The 24101-nt window shown below is 40.4% G+C and overlaps 1 long non-coding RNA gene across 1 annotated transcript in view; it reads left to right on the top strand.

Annotated features, from left to right (window-relative positions):
- The first annotated feature begins 5130 nt into the window (after window positions 1-5130).
- LOC145716528 (uncharacterized) overlaps window positions 5131-24101 on the top strand; it is a 338765-nt gene continuing 319794 nt past the window's right edge. The window contains exon 1 of the long non-coding RNA XR_014139235.1: window positions 5131-5152. This is a non-coding gene — a long non-coding RNA (uncharacterized LOC145716528). The remainder of the gene's footprint in view (window positions 5153-24101) is intronic.

Below are 24101 nucleotides of genomic sequence, written 5' to 3'. Positions count from 1 at the left end.
TCGCACTAATCCTGAGAGCTCACCAAGGGCCCATACTGTGTCAGGTGCTTTCTCTGCAGGAGTGCCTGGGAATCTTACCCGCAATTTGATAGGTTCTGTACTAAGATTATCCCCATTCTGCAGGCCGGAAAACTGAGACTTAGAAAGGTTAAGTCACATCATCAGGGTCACATCTCTTGTAAGTGACCTCAGTAGGTATTTTTAACCTCCCTCAGGTCCTGGGCACTGAGCCAGACACTGAGGGGAAGACAGGTCTAAAAAGGTAGGGAGATTACAAGAGCAAGGTAAGACAAAATACAGGAATGTCATCATTCCCACATCGGAATGTCCCCAAATGCCCTGTGGTTCAGAGATGGTTATTTAGAAGCACCCCAGGCAGGCCACCTGGCGTGGCATTCTGGCTCTGCTACTTAGCTACTAGCTCTGAGCCATTACTTTTCACAAAGACGATCAAACCAACCACCCTGCTCCTTTGTGAGGTGACTTGGCCGCTCTTCCCATCAAGAGGTAGAGTCTGTTTTCCGGCGTCCTGTTGGATCAGGGCTGGCTTTGTGACAGGTTTTGGCCATTAGTATGTGGGCAAAGGCTGGTTGCTTCCCAGAAATCAAAGGGCCTCGCAGCTTCTGCTTTGAGGCAGCTGCCTCGTGACCACCGTGCCAGAAGCCAGTGTGTGTGGCTCCTGAAGAGTGAGAGGTCACATGCAGGAGGACTGAAGCGTTCCAGAGACAGCAGTACCCTCTGAGAGACCAGTAAGAGAAGCCAGAGGGTTCCAGCTCAACCTCTCCACTAGCCGAGTGCATGAGTGAGCCCCGGCAAAAACCAGCAGCAGGATGGCCCAGCAGGTCCGCTGAGCAGGAAAAAAACCTAATTTATTGTTATTTTATTAAGCCATTTATGTTTTGGGTGGTTTGTTATGCAACTAAGGCTAACTATAGCACTAATTTTGTAAGCTGGAACAAATTATTTAATGTCACCGAGTCTCCATTTTCTGGAGAAGCAATCTGGAGATCCTGGACACTCAAGAACAAGGTTTGGGGAGGTATGGATTTGCAGCAGGAGGTACACAATGGACTTAGTCCCATGGATGTCTCACTCTGTGTGGAGGAGTACAGCAGTGGAGGGCCAAAGGGGGCCTTCTAAACTGTGGGCCTTAGCACAAGGACAGCTACTAGCCAAGGAATACCTTTACCCAGCATGGAGCCACTTAAATGAAAACCAAACTGAAGTTTACAGTAAATAGAAAATGAATCATACTTGAGCATAGGTCTTCAAAAACAGGGTGTCACCAAAGTTTTACTGCAGTTTTAATAACTTCAGAAGTATTAATGCTGCAACTTACAAAACATCACTTGAAAGCTTAATTACATTTATTTTACACTTACTCAGTTTTGTGAATTTTGAGTAACACATTTTTCAGTTTTAATTTTTGTTTCATTTCCCCTGAGTGAAAAATGGCATATATTGATTAAAAGAAAAAAAAAATTACATCTATTAAAATAATTAAAACTTAGAGTCAAAAGAAGTAAACTTTCAAATGATAGTTTTGTAAGTTTGTGGCATTTATACTTCTGAAGTTATTAAAGCTTAACATTACGCTAACATATTTTGAGTCACCCCATATTTGAGTTTGTGGTGTATCAGGTTTTGTACTAGGTACTGAAGCTTAGATTTTTTAAAAAGGAAGAAAGAAGTGGTCTTCTATGGAAACTTGAGTCTAGTTGGAGAGAGGAGCCACTTAAGTTGATCCCATAATACAATATGATAAAGGCTGTCACTGGGACCTATAAAAAGTACTGTCCTTACAGAGAACAGGGACCAAGTGACTCTGGCCAAGGAGCCAGGTGACATGAGGTGACATGAAGCTGGGCATTATAAATGAATAGACATTGCAGGGAAAGGGTATAACACAGGCAAAGAATATAACCACGTGTGAATTGATGCTGTGTTCTGGGAATGATTGACTATTTGGGGCTACTGGATGCACTCAGGATGGGTTAGCAGTTGGCTAAAACAGATATACAGAAATCAGAGTGGGAGAAGCTTGAATGTCGAGCTACAAAGACTGATGTCATTCCCAGTTAGTAGATTGGGAAAACAACTTTTTTAATGAAATAGGATAGAATAGAATAGAACAGGTATTTTAGTTTCCTAGGACTACTGTAGCAAAATACTAATAACTGGGTGGTTAGAAACAATAACAATTTATTGTTTCATGGTTCTGGAGGCTGGAAGTCTGAATTAAGGTGTCTGTAGGGCCATGCTTCCTCTGAAACCTGTAAGGGAAGGATTCTTCCCTCTTCCAGCTTCTAGTAGCCCAGGTCCTTTGTGAGTTATGGCAACATAATTCCCATCTCTACCTGTGTCCTCAAGGATGTCCCCATGTTTCTTCACATTATCTTCCTTCGACATGTGTCTGTCTCTGTGTCCCAATTTCCCCCTTTTATGAGAATACAAGTCATATTGGATTAGGACCCACCCTAATGACCTCATTTTAACTTCATTACCTCAGTGAAGACCCTCTTTCCAAATAAGGCCACATTCTGAGGTACCAGGAGTACCAGGAGTGGGGGGTGAGGACTTCAATGTATCTTTTTTGGGGGACACAGATCAATCCATGGAAATATAGGAGATGAAATGTTAGAGTAAGTCATGCTTTGTGACACTTTCTGTTTCAGCATACGTGTGTGTGTGTGTGTGTGTGTGTGGTAGGTCATTGTATCAGTTTCCTATTGGTAGCATAACAAATTACCACAGAATTAAAGGCTAAAAGGAACACATTTATTCTCTTATGGTTCTAAAGTCAGGAGTCTAAAATCAAGGTGTCGGCAGGACTGCATTTCTTCTCCAGGCTTTTGGGAAGAATCTGATTCCCTGTCTTTTTCATCTTCTAAAAGCTGCCCACATTCTTGTCTCCTGGCTGCTTCCTTACATCACTCCAACCTCTTGCTTCTGTCTTCATATCTGTTACTACTCATGCTGATCCTCTAGCTCTCTCTTAGAAGGATTGTTGTAACCACATTTGTCCCACCAGATAATCCAGGATAATCTTGTCATCTTAAAGTCCTTAATTTAGTCACATCTGCGAAGTTCCTTTTGCCGTGCAAGGTAACGTATTCATAGGTTCTGGAGGTTAGGATGTGGACATCTTTGGGGGGCAGGCATTAGTCAGCCTACAACAGTCATAATGCAAACCGTATTTATTACTATGAGATATGGTCAAAATAGCTTGAAAGCCACTACACTGGAAGCCTGAATTTTTTGATTAAGATGTATTGCTTATTTTCTTAGTATGAACATAATACATGATCATTAGAGAAATATGAGGCTATACAAAAAGGTCAGATAAAATTTTTGATGTGATTCCTCAGAGATAACCACATGATGTATTTTTGTCTACTCTTTTATCTGTACAAATATATGTTATACACAAAAGATGGAATCATATTATATGGAGTTATTTATCCTGCTTTTAGAAGTTAGCATTATATCCTGATTATTTTCACATGTTGTCAATTCAAAAACATAATATTTGTGGCTATAATGTTCAATCCTATGAATCCACCATAATTTATTCAACCATTTCCAACATCCGGTCATTTGAGTTGCTTCCAATTTTTCCTTATAATTAATTCACTAAGAAATATCCTCATATAAATTATTATGTGCATCTAATTATTTCCTTAGCAGAAAAATCTGGAAAGCAGAATTACTGAGTCAGAGGGTCTTCGGAAGGTTATCCAAGTTCAAAGAAGAGAACTCTATTGGAAAAGTAAAGTACATGGGGCAGGGGTGTGGATGGAGGTGACAGCCACGGGAGGAGCCGAGTTGGAAGAGTATAGTACGAAGTACAAATAATCTCTGCAAAAGATGATGAACTCTTGGGCCAAACTGTGTGTGGTAGTCCCTGTATGAGTTTCCTAGAACTGCCATAACAAGAACTGCCATAACTGGGTGGCTTAAGACAGCACACATGTATTCTCTCACAGGTCTGGAGAAGTCTGAAATCAAGCTGTTGGCAGGGCTGCTCTCCTTCCAGAGGTTCTGCGGGAGAATTTTTGCCTCTTCCAGTTCCTGGGAATCCTCGATGTTCCTTGCCTTAGAGCTGCATTTTTCCATTGTCTGTCTCCATCTTTACGTGGCTTTTTTTCTCAGTGTTTTTGTATGTTCTCTCCTTTACTTTTCTTTTTTTTTTCTAAGATTTACTTATTTATTTGAGGGGGGAGAGGGGCAGAAGGAGAGGGAGAAAGAGTCTTAGGGTTCGATCTCATGACCCTGAGATCATGACCTGAGCCAAAACAAAGAGTCCAATGCTTAACTGACTGAGCCCCCCAGGGGCCCCTGTCCTCTCCTTTTCTTATAAAGATGCCAGTCATTTGATTTAGAGCCCATCCTAATCCAGTATGACCTCATCTTAACTAGTTACATCTGCAAAGACCCTCTTTCCAAATAAGGTCACAGTCTGAGGTTCTGGGTGGGCATGAATTTTGAAGGGGACATCATTCAACCCACTAGAATCCCTGTGGAAAGAAGGATACAACTGTGAGAGATATTTAGATGCACTGAGAGGATATGGGGACAGCTAAACATGGGATGGGCAAAAATGATGAGTCTATATATTTTCATTAAATAATACCCTGTTTTTCTTAACATCCATGCTGCAGTGGACTTTGGCATCTGAAGGGGCACATCTGGTGAACCTATGCACAAATTCTGTTCGGAAGCCACCCTGCAACAGAGGAGATCATCTGTGCTTCCAGCCAGACTGTGCAGGTACAATTGTCAACAGCATGGGAGAGATATTTTAATATGTATCTTTCCTTAGAGACAAATATATCCCTTCTCTTCACTGCTCACTAGCTTATCTTTGCATAGTTGGCTAAATGTTTCTAATACTTTGAATAATTTCACATTTCTCCTCAAATGACCATAATTGTAATCAGCTTAAGAGTTGAAGAATCGAAATATAAAACTTGCAGAGGAGAATCAAACTGCTGAAAACAACATTTTTAGCCTCTTTTTTGTATTGAGTACTCAATAGTGGGCAAAAGAAAGGCCTTGCAAAGAAATTGGTTAAACTTTCTTCTCTGATTGGCTTTTCTGAAAACAAAATTTTAAAGTTGTCAGGTTGGTCAGATGAATGGATAAAGAAGATGTGGTATATATATACCATGGCATATTCCTCAGCCATCAAAAAATGAAATCTTGCCATTTGCAACTACATGGATGGAACTAGAGGGTATTATGCTAAGCAAAATAAGTCAATCAGAGAAAGACAATTATCATATGATTTCACTCATATGTTGAATTTAAGAAACAAAACAGAGGATCATAGGCGAAGGGAAGGAAAGATAAAATAAGACGAAATCAGAGAGGGAGACAAACCACAGGAGACTCTTAATCATAGGAAACAAACTGAGGGTTGCTGGAGGGGAGGTGGTGGGGGGGATGGGGTAATTGGGTGATGGACATTAAGGAGGGCACTTGACGTAATGAGCACTGGGTGTTATATGCAACTGATGAATCACTAAATTCTACTCCTGAAACTAATAATACACTATATGTTAACTAAATTGAATTTAAATAAAAATTAAAAAAAAAAGTCAGTTGCCTTATGACCACTTTGCCTAAGGATGATGTAATGACCATTGGGTGTAATATAAGACTGATGAATCACTGATCTCTACCTCTGAAACTAATACATTATATGTTAATTAATTGAATTTAAATATATATATTAAAAAACAAACAAACAAGCAAAAAGTTGTCAGGTTGTGGTGCCTGGCTGACTCAGTCAGTAGAGCATGTGACTCTTGATCTCGGGGTTGTGAAATCAAGCCCCATGTTGGGTGTAGAGATTACTTAAAAATAAAATCTTAAAAAAATAATAAAATAAAATGTCTTCACTTTGAACTTAAAATAATTAAAAAAAAAAAAAGAAAAAAATTGTCAGGTTGATCAGTCCAGGTGATTTCAGGGTTCTCCCAAGCCCTTGTGTTCTCTGCACCCACATATTCTGGGGAGACTCTCGGTTTGTTAAGCCCTAAATGGTTTAGAACATGAGTCGGACCCGGGTTCAAATCTAGAACCTGCCATCTGGTGACCTCAAGCAAGTGACTTCGTCTCGGTTTTCTCATCCATACATGGCAAAAATAGTATTAGCTCCCTTACAGTATTATTAAGAGGGTGAAATGAGATAGGGTACATAAGTACTTGTCAAACAGAATGGGCTCAATAAATGGTACCTGTAACAATAATAATGGTGATCACGCAGGCTATGACTATCATTTTTTTCAACTGTCTCACCCAAGATACTGAATTGTATTCTCTCCCCCGCTGTTTTTCAGTGTATCTGGACAACACAGAAAAGCGTGCCCCTCCCTGACCTATGGCCAGAGCTTTGCAGTGTGCCTTATATTCCAATTAAGAAGACACAGAGAGGAGCCTGTTTACACGTCTCCAGCAGGTAAATACAATTCCAATTGTCTAGCATCAGAGCTTTGATTTCACATTTGTAGCTGTTGCCACCAAGATAAATGTGGACCTGTAATGAAAACAAGGGGAATTGATTAATCTTGTAGACAACCACACCTTTCTTGGAAGTGTCTGTGTCTCTCCCCTGCACTTGTCAAGGCTTCTGCCATTGTTCCTTTTAAGTGTTGTTACCTCTCTTCGACGGGCACCTCACGGCTTTGAAAACATAGCTCAGGGGCACACCAGAAAGAGGAATGTCACAGCCTGCACAGTGTATTAACTTGTTCAATAAACCATAAACCACATTGCTTAAGAAAAGAAGCTAGATATGTCACATTCACAAACTCGCAGAAAAGTCACTGTGCTATTAAAAAGAAGAGGAGAAGAGATGCAGCTGATATGACCCCACAGCTGTTCTGCACCTTGGCCATGGCCTTGAGAAGTAGACCCAGAGGGTGGTGATCCTGCTGTAGGACACAGATGCACACCCTGAAAACTTAGGGAAGCGCTTCAGTCTCCTTACGCTTAGTAAGGAAGGGCCACCTCCTAAGACTAGCCACAGGCTACAGACTCAGGGAATTTACATGGTAATTATTTATAATAAGTGCTTCTGCTCCCAGCATGATTATCCTCCCCTGGGTTGCTTGCCTCCTTGTGTCTGGTTTATGTAGGGAAACAATGTCCAAATTAATCTAAGTCTTTTGTAAGTGAATCAATCTATTCTCTGATGATCCAGAACCCTTTGGCAGCAGGTGTTAAGCCTTTCTAACAAAAGACATATTTTGCGTTTCCCTTTGGCTATGCTGAAAGCCAGGCACACAAGACTTTGGTGGATTAAGGATGAATTATGGGATTAATATAGACTTGGCTGCTAAGAACAGTAGAGCTAGCCCTGTGTAAAGCCGTGAGAAATAATCACACTGAACCTTTGCAGGGCTTCATGGTTTGCCTAGCACTTTTTTCCCCTATATATCATATCTTTAATTTGCACAGCAGTCCTGAAGAGTATGTATTGATATTATGATGAACCTGCCCGAGTGCTCAGTACAATATCTGATTAAGGGCACAGTAAGACTTTAGGAGTAGACTGGTAGGGATTTGAATTCCGGCTCAACCACTCATTAGCTGTGTGACCTTAATCATGTTAATTAACCTCTCTAAGCCTTATCCTTCTCATATATGGAAAGAGGACAGTCCTACAGGGCTGATCTGAGGATTTAATGAAATTACATGTAGAGCTGTTAGCACAATGCCTGGCCCATAACAAGCAGGCCATTCATTGGTTGAAGGCAAAAAAATTCGCAAATGATAAACAGAGATCAAAGGAACTAAGTAGAGGAAATGGCATGTGGCATCTCTTCTTTTTCTTTTATTCAGTTTTATTTTATTTTCCTCTAATGCAAAGAGTGGTTAGTCCAGGTGCTCTACTTACTAATAAAATATTGTGCCTATGATTCAAAGCAGAGTTGACCTAGAAAAGTGACTTTTCTGGTTATATCTATCTATAGCTTCTTGAGTCTGTCAAGAACTTCAAGAACTAAGTAATCTCACCAAATAAAGGAATACAGATAAAATAGGTGAAGGACAGTCCTTGGTAGGAATACTTAAGCAATTACCTAAAACCATATGTTGTCTTTTACCGTGGTGGCTCAGGCTAAACTGCTCAGAACCTCCTGCTTGGCTAACTTCTATGGATTTAAAGGACTCTCCCCTGACCTGGAGATGGCTACATCATAGTAGCACACGGCAGCTGCGGAGACAGGAGGCCCTGGAGGACCAGCTCCCATCTCTCTTCCTTTTCTAGTCTCTGTCCCTGGCTACCGCCTTTCTCTCAACCTTGGCTTCTTTATCTGAAAATGGAGACTGTGACAACTCTACTCCTCCATCCACCCTAACCACCCTCCTCGCCCCAGAAGCTGGTGACACCTAGGCAAGATGAGGGGTGTCAATGCACAAGGCAGACTACGTGGTGCGTGTTGTGTGTGACACAGCAGTCACCAATGTGATGTAAATTGCCTCTGCTTCATTTTTTTCCCCTCCAGCCTACCCAGAGATCTCTCAGTAAAAAGAGTAGAAAAGGAATGATTCCTTCCCTTTCTTAGAAGAACTCAACACTGAATTCTTCAAGTCTGGGCTTCTTTGCACCAGGATGGTTGGAAGAATTATAACTGCACCTTTCCTCTCTCTGAGCACCCAGTTGTTCATTTCTCTTGGGAAATTTTTGATAAAAAAATGAGCAAACAAAACAAAATACAGACCATCTTCATTGTTTGTGGATTCTGTATTTGCAAATTTGCTTCCGTGGTTTGGATAACAGGGCCCTCAGAATTCCTCGCCCGCATGTCTACAAGCCTGCTTCCAGAGCCTGCATAGATCCTTTCTGCACCTGGGGGTGGGGGTAGGGGTGGCCAAGAGGCATACTTACGGAGCGTGGATGTGCAGCTAGGCTGTGCTGGAGCAGGACAGGCTAAAAGGCTATCTAGCTCAATGTGACCGTGTTTCAGCATAGAACTTCAAGGAGTCTCAAAATTCTAAATTCAAATCTGGTTTTCCAGGTTGTTATAATGACATATTTTTCAAGGTAAGAGGGTAGAATGTATTTCATGTAATAGTTTATTACCTTGGTTTATAACTTTTAAATATTTAGACACATGGCAGGTGGGCCTCCATTTATACTCTTATCCCAGGCCTCCCAAGAGAAAAGCAGGCTTAGAAAGAGATAAACTTTTGTTGATTTAAGCTCCTAATGTTTAGGGCCTGTTTGTTACTGCATCAGAACCTAGCTTATTCTGACTTTTATACCTGGGGAGGAGGTGGTGGGTTTTTCAGTTTCAGAAGCTCTAAAGCCATATGTTCTGGTGTAGGAACGTTAACATGGACACGAGGAGGGACGCAATCCAACAAACAGTCTGGGGAGACTGAGAGCATTCCTGTGGTCGGTGGTACACACTGAGTGAGGTATGTCTATGTAATCTGCCTGGGGCAGTATGCCAACGGACAAGTGAGGAGCATCAGTCAGCTGCACTGAGTAAGTGAAGGAAAATAAGGGCAAGGGAAATTGTGAATCTTGAGGCTCAGGCCCCTTCCCATTTATATGTGAGGAATCAGCTCCTAGCATGGATGTCAGATCTAAATGAGAAAGGGGATCTTTTCTTTCCCTCCTCCCTACCCTCTGAACTGATCAATTTTGGACTTCTTGCCAAACTCAGCAAATATGAGCTCAAATTGGATTCTTTTTCAAAAGTATAAAAAGGCATGACATTTCTCATGCTCCAAGTATCACAAAATAGTACACACCTGACCAATATATAAAGTGCTATTGTTATTATCTAAACTTGGTTTATACCATTTCAGAGAAAACAAATACATTTTAATAGCCTAAGAGAAAAAGCAGTTATTGAAAAAGTAAATCTCTTTCCAAAGCTAGAAGGAAAAACAAGGACAAGAGAAGAGAAAGGAATAAGAAAGATGTTGAGCCTTCACTATTGGCCAAAAGTCATGTTGAGTATATCACACATGTGATCTCGTTTAGACCTCCCCATAACCCTAAATAGTTGTCATTGCATTCTTACTCCTAGAACAGAAGTAACTGAAAAACAGAGATGTTCAAAATTTGTCCACAGTCAAAGAGCTACTAAGTTTCAGAATCTAGATTCAAACACGCCTATCTCATACCAAAACCTTCATTCTTTTCAGAAGCTTCAAATAAAAAATTGGATGGTTGACATTACCACTGTGCTTCTCTGTTTCCAAATCCTGTCCCTTTGGCAAGGTCAGCAATGGGCAGTACTCCCTCATCTGGGACCAGGAAGGTAGGCTGGCTGGAGGGGACCAGTTGACAAATCTCGTCTTCATGGTGGCTTTCTTATAAAGTGCAGGGCAACTGAAGAGGACAGTTCCTAAGTATCCTCTGTGTCCAGACAATATTAGGGCATCCCGGCAAGGTCTGGGCACTGGGTGATGAGCCCTGAACTAAGGGGCCCAGAGGAGGCCACGTGCTCCTACAGAACACACCAAGCACTTACCCATTGGCTATTTGTTAGAAGAGTTATTTTTACACTCAATCTTGTTTTTCTCCTCTTAAATCTAAAGAGGCCCAAGGGATAGAATAGCAAAGCATGATGAGATGGAGAAAAGTTTAAATAATGCGTGTAAGGTTATTCCTAGACCTCAGAGGGGGGCAATTTGAAAATCATGTATTTACCTTGAGTTTTTCTGACTTCGAGATCTTTTCTATCTTCCCTTCCCCCACTGGACTCGTCTATGTTTTCCTCAGTTTGTAAACCCTCATGCGGCACGTCACCTTGCAGATCTGTGGCAAAGTAATCACATCTCAGTGTTAGGTTCCATGTTCTAAAAATATCAAAACAAATCTCAATGATTAAATGCCATGAATTAAGCTTGTTACTTCTCTAAAATTGATATGAAGGATACATTTTAATTAGAAAATTATAAATCTAAGCTGCTGTACCAAGCCACCTCCAAAATCTGTATGAAGTTTTAACTCCGAAAAAAAAAAAAAAAAGCTAAATCCTATCTAAAGGCAGCGATCTTGTTAAATAACCAGCTGCATCTCATTTCATTTGGGTTGAAATTTTACCCTGAGCCATGTGAGGGTAAGATATCTCTTATAAAGGTCATCTCTGAGAAAACCTTTGAATTTTTTCTCTTTAGATGTCTATAAACTCTAATTAAATATGCATTTGTTGGTGTGATTTTTGACCAGGGAGCTTTTCATTAGTATGGAAGTGACTATTACTCTCCAACATAGCTTACACAGAGCATTACACTAAATTTTCAGATCTTTCTGTTCTGTGTAGCTAAAGATGAAGTCCAAGAAGTCATCATTCTTTATCAAAACTGACAATCGTTTTATGCATCTGGGGATTTGTCCAGAGAACCCTGTTATACATTTTCAACATTAAAATCCTGTGGCAGCCACTGGCCCCATAAGTTGATTTTTAACACAAGAAAGGATGTCCAGCAAACATCAAAACAAAAGCTACCCTTCAAGCTTAATTTTCTTGTTCACACATTTGGCCACCATATCCCCCTTGATGTCAGCAGGACATAATCTCACCTATGGAAAGGAAGACAGCACCCTAACTGTGCTGACAAATTGTAGGGAAGTGAAAGGCTTAATGATTGCTGAGTTTTATCTCTGTATTTCCAGAAGAAGAAAAATGAAGAGCTTTCTTTGCTCCCACTTAACATCCTAATCGCCCATATCTTCAGTTTTTACACTGTGGCTACCCACACTTCCGCAGGGGAAAAAAAAAGAATGAGATGCGACCCCTTCCCCACCCTGCCACACCCATTGGAACCTGTCGCTATCGCATCCTTAATCAATCCCCCAAATTGCTGTGGGACTCTACAGTCCTCCCCCATTCAGTGCCCAGCCCCTGCTGGTGTAGGGAGCTACACAGCTTGTGGTAAACTGCTATCCATTATTCCTCTATATTTAGAACTTCTCTAGAGAAATGGCATTATCTCAGTCACAAAGCTGAAAGCTACTTAAAGTTAGTTTTTCACAGTTGTTTATCCACAGTGTGCTTGCTTCATGCACCGTTCATTCACCTTGCTTAAAAAACAATTCAGATCGATGCCCAGCTACAGAAACCCAAATTACTGAAATATCACCTCGTAGAAAATTGACTGTGATTTGCATTTTGCTAATGTTGGCATAGGTCAGGATGTTATTTCTCTCTCTCTTCTCAATAATGTTTCACTGAAGGTAAATTCTACCCCCTTTCACCAGTGAAAAGCCGCTCAATGACCTGAATAAGATCCGGTGATAGAAAACATATTTTCAGTGATACTGAAGTCATTTTTCTGCCAGAACAAATTAGTCAGTAGCTATCGAGTATGTCACACAGGTTTTCAAGAGGCACTTAGGAAGATGCTAAAAAAAAAATTCTTCTATGTAGATTATTAAAAATGTCACGGTGCTAATGTAAAAACGCCGTGGTAACCTTTCTGTTGCACTCTTCTCTGTGAAAATACCATTTCTTGCTTGTAATTCTGCTCCTAAAAGATAAAATGTCATTTGAAAATGGTTGCAAAGAGAATGAGAAAGGAAATTTTATAATTTAAGCTGGAAAAGGCAAGATGGAGGGGTAATCAAATCACAGAGGCAAAGACACAACTGAGCTATTTCTCCGGACTTCCCATCCCCACCTAGAACTGAATAAAAAAAGGGGACTTGGGCTGGATTTATAGGGACCTTTCCTGAGAAGGAAGTGTGTTAAAGACAGAATTAGGTCCTGAATGAATGGATGTGTAAATGAATGGGTGAATGGAAGGCTATGATCAAGGCTTATCTTCCTTCAGTGCTCTTCGGTGTTTGAGGGGAAAGCAGTTTACAGCACACACTTAACATCTTGGGACCTCAGTGCCATTATAAAATAGAGCAGACAACTGCTACTTTTCTGGCCTGTTGAGACAACTAAATAAGATAATGTGAAGAAAGCATCTAAAGTGATGTCTCATCCATAATCATAGAAAACTAGGGTCATGTGTCAGGCTATGATGCATGTGTGTGGGGAGGGGGTAGCTAAATCCTGAAAATTCAGGCAGAAAGGCTGACTTTCTTTTACTGTGTAGCCTGGTCTTTATGTGACAGCATTCCTATCAAAGTTTGCCAGAGAGGAAATAGGAACTCCCCAGCATCCCCTACATGGTCTGTCCATTTTCTCATTCACAGAGTTGATTGGGTGCTTGGATGGACAATTTAGGCATTTCTCCCAACTCTGCTATAATTTGATATTAGATATGACCATAGAGTTAACAGTTTAATATCGAAGTATTCTCTGGAATTTTGCTGGTTCCTTCTGGTTTCTACTCAATCTTAAAAGAGATTATTAGTAGTAGTACTTGTGATTTCAGCATTTTAAATATTTACAGATGCTTAACTCTTAGTGAGATACTTTGACATTCTAACAGATTTAAACTCTAAGTATAAAACATTCCTTTGGGGACTTTTATTTTGCTCTGATAGTAAAAAAAACTTTCAAAGAATGTGACTTAAATCTGATTTCCAAATGAGATATCCTCCAGCAATCGAAAGATCCTGTGGGTTTATTATCCCACTGGAAAGTATGCCTTACCCTCGGCTATGTGCTGTAAGTGAAAATTAAAACCTAGCCGTCTATATGAAAGCCCACTAAGTCATTTGGTGGCTCTTCAGTATTTGTGAGCTTTGTTCTCCTGCGGGGCTACAGGGCACAAGGAGCCCTCCCAAAGCTGGTTGAGAAGGGCCTCCTGCAGCATCCTGTAAGTGGCTCTCTTTATCCAGGAATCACAGAGTTGTGATCTGCAGTAGACCTTGGGCATCATTCTCTTCAGTTTTCTCAATCCGCAGAATAGGAAACTGAGCACAAAAGAGCTTAAATGATCTTTCTAAGATCCACAGCTGGTTAAAGAGTCAGAGTTACCCCCCATATCCCTGCAACATTCTGAAACTGCAGAGCCCACCTGGTCTTGAAGGGGTAGGAATTATTCCAGACAGGTGTGCTTTGGATGATGGAATTAGAAAACTGTGCCGGTTGATGGTTGCTTCGGATGGAATAAAAACCTATTTTTGTTAAAGTAGACTATTTAAAATATGTTTTACTTTGTAACATATAACGTACTATCATTGATCCTGGGTTCCACAGGGATGTGATGTACATTTAATCTGTATTTTTTATAAAAAACAAAACAAAACAAAAAAATGACCAATGATCGCTGTTTTAAGACGAACAGTTTGGAGAACAAAGGATTCAAAATTATTAATTCAACTCTTTTGAAAATGCAATTCGGGCCACAATAAATGTGTCCTTCAAAGAAGCAGGAAGTGGAATCTGCATGGCTTGATGAAACTATTTAGAGTCAAAGGGTCTTAGAGCCAGTCTATCAATCTCTCAATCAATAGAGCAAATCTATCAGCCAATCCAGCCTTTTATAGAAAAGAAAACTTAGGCCTACTGAGTTTACCAAAGTCACACAAACCAGTAAGTGGCACAAATGGAATGTATAGACTGTTCTCCTTTCTTATTTAATTGAAAAAGTCTCACTTAGAGCAGGGTAGAATCATGACTTCATAAACATTTTCTAAATTTTTATAGAATTTATAACTTAAATCTTAAATATAGCACATTGGTTCAGCTTACTTGTCAAGGACTGATCATTCCCATGGCATTGTCCCGATTACAGTTCTTGCAAATAAACATTAACTAGAAAAGACATATTAATGTGACAATAACCAGCAGCAGTAAAATTAAGGAGATTCATCCTTAATTACTTAAATACAAGTGCTACATTTTGGTGTCAGATGTGAAATGGCAGTGGGATATGAAATTCATATCAATGGGAACATTGGAAATAGGCATACAGAGGTCCCCAACTTTGTTTCCAAGAGAAGTAATGGCTGACTTCCTTCCAATATAGAGATATCTCAGGGAAGGGTTGGGAGACTGATGTTTCTAGAGAACTAGAGACAGGGAAGGTACCAATAATAAAGTTCCTCTGTAGAATGAAAAAATGGGGTGTCTAATATTAGGCAAAATCTTCCCACAGTTTCTCAAGGCTCTCCGTCACCCCCTTCAATATTTTGCTCAGTTCTTACCTTCTCAGTGAGATGTCCCTGACCACCCTATTTACCTATCCCACAGCACCCAACCTAGGACTACTGATTCCTTTGACCTTGCTCTGTTTATTTCCCCTAGTACTTAATCACTTGTTCATTTATATGTACTCACTCATTATTATGCTAGAATGTAAGCTCGTGACCACAGGAAATTTTTTTTGTTTTTGTTCACTAATAGAATAGAGGTATCTAGAACAGGGCCTGACATATAATAGGTTCTCAAAAATATTTGTGGAAGGAGTTAATGAATTGTCCCCAAATGGCATTCTTTGGGTTGTCAAAGGTACACACCTTTTTCTTCTTCTGATTGGTGGTTACCTTCTTCTTACTGGACATGCCCTGTCTATCAGCACACCGTAAGGATAGACAACTAGGCTTCATTATTATCTACTTTACTGAAAGATGAGCGTTGTTTCTCTTTGGCTTTCTTAATATCAGTGTGGTATCTCAGCCCTCATAAATACTTCCACATGTGTAAATCCTACTCAGTTTGCCACCTTCTATATTCAGTTATTTTAAAATGTGTACTGAGCACTCACAATGTGCAAAGTTGGTGCCAGACATTCAGTGGTGACAGGCAGACTTGAGGGGTACATTGCAGGAATTTAGACTAGTGTTGCATAAAGCTTCCCTAATTTCCTGATGTTCCCCCTGTTGATTCTTTTGTATTTCTCTGTGGCAGACAAGGTTACTGCATGCTTATTTTAGTCATTCTTCCTGTTTGCTATCTCAATTTAGTTTGGGCAACAGTGTGCCCAGGTGTTGAATCATGTTTGGCCTCAGTCAGTCATGGCAACCACTTTCATTTTTGCCAGAGATTGTTTTACAAGTGGGTATATAACCCAGTCTTGGTCAGTGAAATGGAATGAGAATTCCACTGGGAAAGATTTCTCTCATCTTTTTTTTTTATCTTATTAATTTATTTTTTTGAAAGAGAGAGAGGGGAGAGAAGCAGAGGGAGAGAGACAAGCAGACTCCCACTGAGTGCAGAGCCCAATGTGGGGCCTGATCTCACAACCCTGAGATCATGACCTGAGCCAAAATCAAGATTCAGATGCTTAACTGACTGAGCCACCCAGGTGCCCCGAGATTTTTCTCTTTATAGACTAATTGTCATTAAAATGTTCATTAGAAGATCAATGAGAAATTGTGATATACATCCAGTAATGTGGTCTTCAATGATGTATAAATACATTTTTATAGACAGCATGACTCAGGTACCTCTGGTGAAGTGATACTTGAAGTTTTTTGTTGTAAGACAGACTTAACATCAATATTTTAAAAAAACACATCTTGCAGATGTGTTTGGGTGGTTGTATGGGCTTTGTAGAGTTGTGGTAACCCTAGATCAAGGCGGAACACAAGTAGACATTTGAGATTCTCCAGGCTGGTAAAATCAGCATGAGTGATTCAGAATTCTGAGTAGTCTTTGGAATTTCCTGCTGTCAAGGAAAATCCCAGGGCTGCCTGAGCTGGAGGTGTGAGTGGTGCTTTGGTTGCGCTATAACTATTTAAGCAAATTAAATATTAGAGCTAGAAGAAGCTACAGGGGGGCATTTGATCCTGTTCATGGTGTATGGACTATCTCTCATGGTTGTTTTATTTTGCCTTTTCCTTCTTACTTAAGGAGACTAATCATCTTTTGACATTTTGTTCACCACTTTTTAGTCTTTCATAAATTGCCCGTTATAGCTTTTATCTATTTTTCAATTGGTTTCTTTGTCTTTCATTTATCATTTTGTAGGAGTTCTTCAAATATTTTGGATTCTCATCTTTTGTCAGTTTCATTTCAAATTTCTTTCCCTAATTTATGTTTTTTCTTGTAATCCGATGGCTCTTAAAAACCCTTTTTATTTTAGAAAAATTCAAACATACACAAAAATAGAGAGACCAGTATAATGGACCACCATGCGGCCATAACCCAGTTCCCACAATTATTGACTAACAGCCAATCTTATTTCACCTGTAATCCCCACTCGTTGCCCTTACCTGTGGATGATTTTGAGGAAAATGCCGGACATCATGTAATTTCCTCTGCATGTCTCTGAAGATAAGAACTCTTTGTTATTTGGAGACTCAGCTTTGTGTTCCAATCTATTTGATAAAAATCAAAGTCCTGGTGATTGTTAGAACATCATGAGGAAAATTAACTCTAATTGTGACTTGATTTTCACAGATAATTCTATTGGCTATAAGAAGAAATTTATCTCATAGGGAATAAAATGTGGGCTTTTTCCTGTTCAACTCATTTCAGTTTTCTTTCTTATGTACCTATTCTAGGTAGTGGATGCATTGTAGGTTCAGCACTGTTGTGTTTTAAAGGTACTTAACTCAAAATACATGGTTATAGTATGGATAAAGGCACTACGCTGGTGTTACAATTACAGAAGAATCTGGAAAGAACATCCCATCATTCAATCCCTTCAAATGTATCATCTTATCAAATTACCTCTTGTAAATTATTCATGTACAGTGTACTGTGTCTCTCAGAGTTTAAATATTTGATTTGCATACCTCTCTAAAATGGTGTTTTTAATTGTTATTTTAAGCAACACTTCATTAGCGATTTCTGTTTTTATAAAAATGTCTAAATACAATGATTTTCTGTTAATTAAAAAAATAAATGTAACTGCTTTATTGTTATATTATCTTCCACTCAAAAAGAAGGAAAAGAAGATTAAGTAGCTGACGGTATATGGAAGAGCAACTGAAAAAGACCAACACAGGATCACTGGCTTTTTCTGCCCTTTCTCCTTTGGTTTCATATCTTTGGAAGGCTGTGATTGTTTGCAACTCTCTCTCTTTTCCTCAGGGCCTGCTTGACACACTGGATCCCGAAAATCTCCTCCCTTCCCTCTGATTCTGCTTGCACAATCGCTGTGCCTAGAGCTCTCCTTGGCCTTATTTCAGGGTTGTCTGGCAGGACTAAGAATTGTGTCCCTTTGATCCTTGTGTTTGACCTTCTTGATTAATCTGGCACTCCCAGACTTCCAGCTGAGCCCATTCTCTGGAGTTGTACTGCTGCAAGGAATCTTATGGAATAGAAGGGCTTCTCAGAGCTCTCAAACCTTGGCCACGTGGTGCTTTCTTGGCCACTTTCTGTTCAGCAATTGACCGCTGCTGATCTAATAAAACTCCTTTTGTTTTCATACCCGGCATATTTCTTTCCAATCTTCATTACCAAAGCAACTCTAGGGAACAGAGAATCTTCAAACAAGATTTTAATATGCCTTCTCTGTAAGTCAGGGTTCTTCAGAGAAACAAAACCAATAGGATCTATGTGTAGATTTGTTGAGAGGAATTGGCTTATGCAATTATGGAGGCTGAGAAGTCCCATGATCTGCTGTCTGCAGGTTTTGGAGATCCAGGAAAGCCATGGTATAATACATTCTGAGTCCAAAGGCCTGAAAGCCAGGGGAGCTGATGATGTAAATCCCAGTCCAAGGGCAGAAGAAGATAAGATGAGATTCATTAGTTCAGCAATGAGGCAGGTAAAAGGGGGCAGATTTATTTTTCTTCCCCCTTTTGGTTCTGTTCAGGCCCTCAGTGGATTGGATGATGCCCAATCACACTGGGGAGGGCAGTCTTCTTTACAGAACCCACCAGTTTATTTTTATTTTTTAAAGATTTTATTTATTTGTTTGCAAGAGAGAACGTGAGGGGGGAGGGGCAGAGGGAGGAGAAGCAGGCTCCCTGCTGATCAGGGAGCCTGATGAGGGACTCAATCCCAGGACCCTGAGATCATGACCTGAACTGAAGGCAGACATTTAACTGAATGAGCCACCCAGGTGCCCCCAGAATCCACCAGCTTAAATGCTAGTCTCATCGGAAGCACCCTCACAGAAACACCCGGGAACAATGTTTAATCTGGGCACCCCAGAGCCCACTCAAATTGACACAGGAAATTAATCATCAGACCTCCCTTCACACCGATGTTCCTTTTATCTGTATCCCTGATAAAACATTTGTTCTATTTGATCCCAGAGACTTGTCTTTCCTTTAATTAATTTTGGATATTGTAAATATTAGTCCCCCTCCACCATGCATTGTTCATATTTTCTCCAGTTATTCATCCAATGGCTCATTTAAGCAACTTGTACCTATCCCCACTTTGTAATGGCTTTTGCATATTTAGTGACTATTTTGAAGACCATCATTCATGACAAATATGTGTCTTCTAGCACCTTTGTTTGCAGACTCCATGGAATGCTTCTGAGTGACTTTCTATAATATCTAACCTCAGGCAAAACCAACTTACACTGCTCTGTGACTCAGCTGGTCCATTTCTCTAATGGATACAAGCCCACATTTCTCTTTTCGAAAATGATTGTTTATGAGGTTTGTCAATCAAGATGAAGGGTGCTGAACATAATGAATTGTCGGTTTGGTTCCCAATTCTGACTCTTGATTGCATAGCCCTGCTACCACTTACATATGCACTGCTTCTTCACGTGAAATAACGGACTGACACCACCTTACAGGCTCCCCACTACATTCTTTCTGCCACACTCCTGGAAACTAAAAAGCCCTTAGGAGCACCCAGGGGATCTGACAGATCTGTGAGAAGAACAACCTGTTAATTGAGCTTGGTTATTCTATGGGGAGATCATCCAACATAATACATGCATAATGGAATAGCACACAGCATTAGCCAGCTCCGAGCCCTCAGGCTGAGCTTGCCAGAAGAAAGAGCACCATGTCATGAATAAGCAAAGAGGGTGGGGAATCCCAGAGGGAGTGGAATTTGCCCAGAATCATCCTCAATTCAGCCCCGAGGTTTTTATCAAGGGTCTTCTGTGTACAGAATATAAGGTCAGAGACTTTTAATATTTCTTTCACTTGTGGGCAGGGAAGACAAGCTCTAAGACCTTATGGGATCCATTTAATCAAACTCCACAAACTAAATATTTACCAAGAGACAAACAGTTCAGAGCACAAAATTTGTTGCAACCAAATTCAGGCATGAGACATAATTAAGAAAAGGACCAGTGTGTCTCCAAATAACACTATTTCATTTTTCCATATAAACACATGCCAGAAAGGACTAGGCCAATAGCAAGTTCAAATGCCAACATTGCTGTTTTAAAGATGGCCATCCTCCGATTTGGAAAATATAAATATGGTCCCTTCTCTCACATGGTGATTTTCTCCAGTGTATATAGTATGACAAATAGTGTGACAGGAAAACAAATAGGATCTGCAAACAGTGTAGAATAACAACCTGGTGTCCGTCCTTTTCCAGTCAGAATTATAAGGTTGTTGGGTTTTTTTTTTTTAAAAGTGCAGATATATGATCAGGACCCACTCTTCTGAATGAGTGGAATGATAATTTTCTGAAGTATAATTTAAGGGGTACCTATAAAAGGACACCCAGTCTAAAATGTTCTCTCCGTATTTATATCACAGTACCTGAAATTCACCACACACTCTTAGGAGCTAGGGTATCTTTCAAGTTTCAGTCCCTAATAGTTTTAATGAGAAAGATAATCCATGAATACATTAATCAACATTATCATGCTGTGTAAGGCTTTCCATGGAGACATGCTTCCTTTCAGTGTCCTCAGAGTTTGAGACTGGAGACAGGAGAGAGGAGGATTCACCTAGAGCATGAGGTTTTCCTTGGGAAGGACAAAAGGTAAAACTGGTATTTGAGGTCTAATATGTTCCAGGCATTGTGCCTGAGGCCATCGTGATCCGTGCAACAAGTTTCCCTCGCAATCCGGGGACGCTGGTATTTTCTCAGCCAAGCCTCTTGTGGTGGCAGGGAAAGAAACAACCAAACTCAAATGAAAGGTTGTCTTTGTTTTCATTTTTTAAGGTAGATAACTAAAAAGTCTAGAGGTTATTTGTTTCAGATCTACCTGGATCTGGGTGCTTGAACTGTGGCCTTAGAGTCTCTTTGCTCTTTTCTTTTTCTTCTGAGGTATCCTTATTCTCAAGCAGGTTCTCTCCTACACAGAGGGTCTTCTGGTTTACAGGTCCAGTCTTTTGGTTTGTTATCTCAAGTGGAGAAACATACTCTTTCTCTCAATATCCTTCTCACTCCCAAATGGGACTTATAAGGGACTTGATGGGCCCTGCTTATTACCGTATTCACCTATGTGGTGGGGCTTCCTGGACCAGCACAAGAACCCAGAGCACCAGAATACCTGGGTGGAGTCAGTACTGAGCGAAGCATACGGTGGGCAATAAGAGACATGAAAACAGAAAGACCGTGTTAGTTTTCTAGTACCGTTGTAACAAATTACCCTAATGTCGTTAAGCAACACAGACCTATTATTTCATACTTCTATGGAAAAGTCTGATATGATTCTCACCAGACTGAAATCAAGTTGTCTACGGAGATGCATTCTTTCTCAAGGATCCAGGGAAGAATCTGTTTCCTTGCTCACGCAGGTGAGCCAAATTCAGTTCCTCATTTCCTTGCTGGCTGCTGGTCCTGGTCACTCCCAGCTTCTAGAGCCTCTGCATTTGCTTTCTCATGTCCTCTTTCATCTTCAGAGTCCACAAAGGTGGGTCAAGTCCCTATTTTGTTTTGAATCTCTCCTGCTTCTTCTTCCAGTAGATTTCTCTCACCACAGTTGGGGAAGGTTCTTTGTTTTTTAAGTATTTATTTGATTAGATTGGACTTACCCAGATAACCTAGGATAATCTTCCCATCTCAAGATCTATAACTTTAATCACATCCACAAAGTCCCTTTTGCCACATAAACTAACATATTCACGGGTTTTAGGGGTGAGGATGAGGACATCTTTGGGAGGCCATTATCTACTGCCAGAGAGTGGTAGGAAAATGCCAAAAATAAACTATCAAATCCATCATTTTTAAAGAAGGAAGTAGTTGTAACTGAAGCTTTCAAGCATGCCTTCACCTATAGTTCCTACAAATGGAACTTAGCTGATTTAGCGGGAAGCCCCCACTTCCTGTATCCTTGATGGTAAAGAAGGATCAGTTCTATCTGAAAAGGTTGTCCTCCTCAACTGAGTACTTGATGTGCACGGGCGGAAACCCTTGGAACGATGAGGGAGGAAGGAGACAACCACCTAGCCAGCCAGAGCAGCCCAATCGGTTCTAGAGTCAGCTGGATCATGTTAACATACCTGGATAACATTGCCACCTAAATGGAACTCAGAAGTACATAGGGTTTTTGGGGGGAGAGGGGATTCCTGCCATGATTTTGTCCTTCAATGAAGCATCTTAATGTAAATCATTAAAACTTCGCATCATCTTCTCTCCAGGATGCAGCCTCACTGTGGTCTTAGTAGCCTAGGTGCTGTAGGCACTTGGCTGGTTTCTGTTATTTGATTGGTTACACCTAGTTGATCAACTTTCTGGCTCAGCAATCCTCTGACCTCTAAACTCAGACTCACCTTTGGTTATGATAAGATCAGTGTCTAAAGTTTACATTAGTATACTATAACAACAATCTATCAATCTATACGTCTATCATCATGTAACCATCCATTCATCATTTGTCAAAAAAATTTCTTTAAAAATAACTAAGCTTTTGGATTCAGCAAGACCCTCGAAATCAATTTTATTTCTCTTGCAGTTGGAAAATGAATTTTAAATTATTCATGTTAACACCCTCCAGAAAAATTGAACTTTTAGAGTATTTAAGCGTATTTAAGAAAAGCTTAGTAAAGTCAATCTTTTACATTAATGGATTCCATTTTTAAAATATTAATTTCACATTAACCATTGCTTTTTTACTTCTGCAGCCATCTCATCAACAATCTCAAGAATCATTAATGTTAATAAGTAAAAAAGTAAGATATTAAAATTTTAACATTATAAAACATTTTTTTCAACTTTTGTTCCTGGCTGTATGACTCACTAGCTGTCTGGAAGAGCCTTTCTGTTACAAATCACCTAAAAAATCTTGGATAAGATAGCTTTTTAAAGAAAAAAACACATCCTGTAAGCTCAAGCATTACAGAAAAATAAGGGAAGTCATCCCAGGTCAGCAAAATAAGACAGCAGGAACCTTGAGAGGCAGCGAACCTTGCAGCTGACATTCCCCTGAAAGCATCTTCCAGGAGCTAGTAGCTTTGAGCTCCTGCACTGTCTTCGATGGCCATGTAACTTCTCCCCTAAATCACACTGTTTGCGAGGTGAGAGGTGGTGCTGCTCTTAATAACACTAGGAATCCCGTTTCTTGCTTAGGGTACAGAAAGCTGCAGGAGAATGTCACTCCCATCTTAATAAGAAAATGCTGAACACTGTACAAAATCCTAACTTTCTTGAACTCATCAGAGAGCTGAGACTACAAGGCAACCAGGAAACTCAATTTCAAAGGGTAAAAAGCCCCCCCTTCCCTACCCCCGAGGAGAGTCAGGATGCGTGAATTGTTTTGCGTTTGACAGTGCATAGGAAGAAGAGGCAGTTTCCATAGAGTGGGGGAGAAGATATTTTTTAAAAAATGAATTGCTAAAGGCTGAGTATGTAACAGTGTATCAGTTTAGAATAACTGGGGCCCCAGACACCCAGACACAAGGGAAGTTTAACCCACTCCCAAGCTCCCCTGGGTGCTCTTGAGAAAGATTGGGATTGGCCAAAAGGCTGGAGAAGACCCCCTTTTGGTGGCACAGGATGCCGGAGGAGGTTGCTTTTGGGGAAGAAGGAGCAAGCCTTCTGGTCTTCAGTGCTGCTGAGGAGGGAAGAAGCAAATCCCCGCACACCCTTTTCCCCATATCAGCCATCTGCCCTTTGGGAGAAGCAATGAAATTCTTTTGGGTCTGAGTGCTGTATAGGAAGCGAAGGTCTGCTAGGACTGGGGGAGAAGCAGGAACCTCTCTGGACAAGGGACCCCATCCATGTAGTCCAGCGCTCGACCTGTCGGGGCACAGAGCAGGGTGGAGTACGGGGAAGAGTGGATTTAGAAGGGGCGGAAAGAAGATGCTCAGCACCATGATTAAAGAGTGTGGGAGAAAATCAAAAAGTATGTTAAAGGAACATGAGACTATGAAAAACAGGCCAAAAGATGAAAAATAATGAAATGAA

The sequence above is a fragment of the Leptonychotes weddellii genome, chromosome 12, assembly GCF_054177405.1.
Source record: "Leptonychotes weddellii isolate Sample4059 chromosome 12, ASM5417740v2, whole genome shotgun sequence".
NCBI classification, from domain to species: Eukaryota; Metazoa; Chordata; class Mammalia; order Carnivora; family Phocidae; genus Leptonychotes; species Leptonychotes weddellii.
This window is presented reverse-complemented; position numbering and strand designations above follow the sequence as displayed.